Raw genomic sequence first — 6,000 nt, 5'->3', positions numbered from 1 at the left:
TTGTTAAGTAAAAACAAGACAATAATAAAATTTCAGAAGCTAGTAAAACAGAGTCGCTAATAACTTTCTCCATCTCTTGCAAGAACTTGGAGCTGAGGCTATGATTTATGAATGATTAAAAGATTAAATTATACTTTTATCAAGTCAAAATTCAATTTAATTTAAAATTTTATAAATTATAAAACAACTTAAAATGAAAAAATTTTCTGCAACCCCCTGATTTGGAATATGAAGTAATGATGTTTCAAGGCAACTGCAAATGTTTTACGTTAAGATTTCAATTTTCTTCGAGCGCTAATGACTTTTTCAATTTTGCTGACTTTGTCTTGCTGACTTTTTCAATCTTCCCGTGTTTACACATAAAAGAACACTAATACCACTCCAATTTCAACATGATTAGGTGTACATCTTAAAAGGATGAATACATCTCAATTATTTAAATTGAGTTAGAATCTTAAATTCATTAAATTAATTTAAATTTTAAGTAACTTGAGTCTCGATTTGATGATGACAACCATATTTTATTTATTTATTTTTTTTTACATAAAGTAAACGGTGGACCTAAATAATTTGTGAACAAATCAAGTATTTTTTATGTTTGTTTTATCATATATGGTCTATGTTCAGTGTTTGTATCTTTAGGGTTCGGATATGGGTTCTCTATTTGAAAGTGTAATATGACTAGAACTAATTTTGGCAAACCTGTGGCCTTAGTCGAGAACTTAACTTCAAATTCGCTTAAATTAGTTTAACTCTTAAAAAAAATGAGAATTTATAAAAGAAATTCTTTAATGTACCGAAGTTAGTGAAAGCAAACTCAAAAGTAAAGAAGTAACAAACGAACAAAAAAACCACAAGAAAGTAATAAACTTCTATTTATAATTAAGCCTTTTCAAATCTAACGATACAATTTAAATTATATAGACGATCGATATTAAGTTTATCTACAAGATTATGTAGATTTATCCATTTGTTTTACGAATTAAGTCAATTTAAACATGTAAATAAATCCCATTTGATGTATTCACTTTATTAAATAACTTTGTGTGCTTTGGTTACAGATTTTAATCCACAATCCCTAAGTAGTTGACGTTGAGGTTTTTTTTCTTCCTGCGAAGGTGCATACATATGGATCATTTGTAGAAAAAGGAAACTCACTTTAATTATGTGGTACGAAATGAGATTGAGACAAATTAATTTTTGAACATTGATTCAATAGTTGTATTGGCTACATTTGGAAGTCTTTGGCTACTTGGGTGCTTAACATTTTGACGCCACGTTTGGTTGATTTGACAACACAATCTTTTATTTTTATTTATTTCAACAATGCAAAAAATAAGATCAAATAACAATGAAGACATTTTGGGTTAAGACGTCTCATTTCGGACCCCGAATGTACTTCCGGTTCAAGAAAAAATGCAGGGTTTAGGATTAATTTTAAGTTAAAAGTAATTTTGGCCTTCTGAGTTAGTGTGATTCGAGTTTGTTATATATTTGATTCATTTTAATTTAAATTATTTTAAGTTGGAATCATTTTGAGTTTGGATTACACTCGAATTTGAATTGCCTTAATTTGAATTGTTGTGTTTAAATTATGTTGGGTTAAAGTTTAAATTTTGAGATAAAATTGACAAGTATAATAATAAATTTAGGTATTGATCGTTGTATTATCCAACTGACTCGAGTTCACCTCGCACTTATTTATTGATAAGGTGATGGATATCTTAAATTATTTGGGAGTTTTGTAATATCTTTGTTTATGAAAGAGGTTGGCATTATCCAACGTCTTTCTGTTATTAATATATTCTTATCGACTGAGAAAAAAATTGACATATATGACCGAAATAAAATGACACAAATAGATCAAAACGAAATTATAAAGATAAATTTCAATACTTAAATTATATTTCTAAAAACTAATAAAAATAAATCATCTGTATCTGTGCTTGCCATCAAAGTTACATCATGAAGTGAAAACAAGTCTTCAACCTCTTGGGTAATTAGTGGTGTCTTTTTTAAAGCAAGGTTTTTTGGAGTGTTATGATAAAAAATCTCATTGTAAAGTATTGAAACAACCGTAGACATGGTAAGCGAGCCTATCTTTATTAAATTCTTGAATGCATAACATTCCAACATAAATGCATCTCCATATTTTTTTTTCTCATTCCTTGAATTTGATTTTGTTGCGGAAAGGATCGATTCGAGAACTCCGATATGACTACAAGTAAATTGACCGGAACGAAAAATAAAGTGAACACAAGGATTTACGTGGTTCGGCTTTAATGCCTACGTCCACGGGCAGAGGCGAAAAGAAATTTCACTATAACAAGATGAAGATTACAAGTGTTTTACACTCAAGACACAACCCGAGAACCTCACAACTCTCAACCCCTATAGAAAACCCGAAAGCTAAAATCCTAGCTTTCAAAGAACAAGCTTTGCTCTCTCTTGGTTTGGGATGATGAATATGGCTAATGAACCTCTCTATTTATAAGAGAGTTCAAGGACATAATTGTCCAAAACTTTGGCAAAGATTTGTGGTTGAAAATGGACACCAACAACCATCCACTAATCCACTACCACCAACAACCCACTACCAACAACAACAATCCACTACCAATTTTAAGCCATTTCTTAACAAATCTCCACCTTGGCTTGAAATTTACCAAGCTGAACATCATAGTGAATTCCTCGAACTGGATCACCTCTTCCAAACGCCTCTCTGGCGCTAATCAATCCCGAATACCTATCAAGTCCAAGCAATGCTTGAACTTATATGCAGGGATCACCTTAGTTAACATATCTGCAGGATTCTTCTCGGTAGCAACCTTGCTGATAACAATGTCACCTTGCGTAACATGTTCCCGAACAAAATGATATCTGACATCAATGTGTTTGGTCCGTTCATGAAACATCTGATTTTTAGTCAGATGTATGGCACTCTGGCTATCGCAAAATACAACAGTGAAATCCTGTTGTAAACCCAAACTGCTTACTAGACCTTTCATCCACAATGCTTCTTTCACTGCTTCTGCTAACGCCATATATTCCGCCTCAGTCGTAGATAAGGCTACGGTAGACTGTAACACAGCTTTCCAACTAATGGCTCCTCCAGAATAAGTGAAAACATAACCCGTCAGAGATCTTCTTTTGTCCAGATCTCCAGCATAATCAGAGTCCACATAGCCCGTGACACTGCTAGTGCAGTCACTCTGATCATATACCAAGCATAAATCTGCAGAACCTCTCAAGTACCTGAGAATCCATTTCACGGCCTGCCAGTGTTCCTTGCCAGGACAACTCATGTATCTGCTGACCACACTAACTGCATGTGAAATGTCTGGACGAGTGCAAACCATTGCATACATCACGCTTCCAACTGCACTCGAGTATGGAATGTGAGACATTTGCTGCTTTTCTTCATCAGATTGTGGTGACAACTCTGCAGAGAGTTTGAAATGTGGTGCCAACGGAGTACTCACAGTTTTCGCTTTATCCATGCCGAAGCGTTGAAGAACCTTTTCAATGTAGTTCTTCTGCGACACACGAAGCTTGCCTGCCTTGCGATCTCTGTGAATATCCATGCCCAAAATTTTCTTGGCAGCACCCAGATCCTTCATCTCGAACTCACCACTCAACTGCGACTTTAACTTGTTGATTTCCGACATGTTTTTGGAAGCAATTAACATGTCATCAACATACAGCAACAAATAAATGTGCGAACCATCTGAGAGCTTCCGATGATAGACACAAGCATCATAGTCACATCTTGTGTAACCATGCTGAATCATGAAGCTATCAAACCGCTTGTACCACTGCCTTGGGGATTGTTTCAATCCATATAAAGACTTCTTTAATAGACAGACATGGTCTTCTTTACCAGGAACTGTAAAACCCTCTGGTTGACGCATGTAGATTGTTTCCTCGAGCTCACCATGCAAGAACGCCGTTTTTACGTCAAGCTGCTCAAGTTCTAGATCAGACTTGGCCACCATGGCAAGTAATACACGAATGGAAGAATGCTTTACGACTGGGGAGAAAACTTCATTGTAGTCAATCCCCTCTTTCTGAGTGAAGCCTTTAGCAACCAATCGTGCCTTGAATCTAGTTGCTTCAACCCCTAGGATGCCTTCCTTTTTCTTGAAGACCCATTTGCAACCAACTATCTTCTGGTTACTTGGCGGCTTAACCAACTCCCAAGTATGGTTCTTGTGAAGAGATTCTATCTCCTCACTCATAGCAATTGCCCACTGTGCCGACTCATCACACGTGACAGCCTCATTATAACTGGAAGGTTCTATACCAATGGACTCCGCCACACTGAGCGCGAAAGACACCAGATTAGCGTAACGCGGATTTGGTTTGATTTGTCTCTTCGTTCTTCCAGTGGCAATGCTATATGGTTTTTCTTGAGGTGACTCATCTTCATCGGAATCTTGCACCTCAACTTGATCATCCTGGACTGAAGTACCTTCCGTAGGAATTGGAGCGTCCACCTGACACTCCACCTGCTTCTCAACACCGTGATCTCCCATTCTATCTGACTCCTCCTTTTCCCGGGAATTTGTGGTGGATCGAAGCATGGATGACTCATCAAAAGTCACATCTCTGCTGATGATGAACTTGGACGAAACCGGATCAGGACACCACAACCTGTATCCTTTCACCCCTTGGCCGTATCCAAGAAATATGCATTTCTTCGCCCTCGGTTTGAGTTTTCCCTCATTTACATGAGCATACGCAGGGCAGCCAAACACTCTTAAACCAGAGTAATCAGCAGGAGAACCAGACCATACTTCCTCAGGAGTCTTCAGCTCAATAGCTGTTGACGGAGATCTGTTAACCAAATAACAAGCAGTATTAACAGCTTCAGCCCAAAATTCTTCACCGAGCCCAGCATTTGATCGCATGCAACGAGCTCGCTCCAAGAGAGTTCTATTCATGCGTTCTGCAACTCCATTTTGTTGTGGTGTTCGACGAACAGTGCGGTGTCTCACTATTCCTTCATTTTTGCAGAACTCATTGAATTCACCTGAGCAAAACTCCAAGCCATTATCCGTCCGGAATCGCTTGATCTTCTTTCCTGTTTGATTTTCGATCAAAGCTTTAAATTGCTTGAAGTTGATGAGAACCTCATACTTGCTCTTCAGAAAATACACCCAAACCTTTCTCGAGTAATCATCGATAAAGGTAAGCAGATATCTGTAACCACCTTTAGAAATTGTCGGAGAAGGCCCCCAAAGGTCAGAATGGAAGTAATCCACTGTGCCTTTTGTCTTGTGAATCCCAGTGCTGAACTTTACCCGAGTCTGCTTACCGAAGACGCAGTGCTCACAGAAATTCAACTTTCCTGTACACTGCCCAGACAATAATCCTCGTTTGCTTAGCACCGATAAGCCTCTCTCGCTCATATGCCCGAGCCGCATATGCCATAACTTCGTGGTGTCAGAATCTAGATCATCTGATGATGACACTCCCGCAACACCTGTAACCGAGGAACCATCGAGGAAGTAAAGGCCCCGCTCCAAATTACCACGTATCACAGTCAAAGCACCCGAGAATACCTTGAGAACTCCACCTTCAGCAGAGTACCGAAAGCCTTTCTTGTCCAACGTACTCAAAGAGATCAAATTTTTCTTCATTTCTGGAATGTGCCGAACATCAGTTAGAGTTCTAACAATACCGTCAAACATCTTTATACGAACTGTGCCAATCCCCATGACTTGACATGCGTGGTCATTTCCCATTAGTACTGAACCAGAATGCTTCTCGTATGTTGAGAATGCATCTTTCGAAGTACTTATATGAAATGTAGCTCCCGTATCAAGAATCCATCTCCCACCAGCGTAAGAGTCGGATACTGCAAGAACGATCTCGGCATCACTTGAAGAATCTGCATCAGCTACATTCGCACGATCATTTTGTTGCTCCTGTGATTCTGATTTCTCCTTCCTTTTCGGACAATCTACCTTCATGTGCCCGTACTTCTTACAGTAGTAG

Source organism: Gossypium hirsutum, chromosome D01, assembly GCF_007990345.1.
Source record: "Gossypium hirsutum isolate 1008001.06 chromosome D01, Gossypium_hirsutum_v2.1, whole genome shotgun sequence".
Classification (NCBI taxonomy): Eukaryota; Viridiplantae; Streptophyta; class Magnoliopsida; order Malvales; family Malvaceae; genus Gossypium; species Gossypium hirsutum.
This window is presented reverse-complemented; position numbering follows the sequence as displayed.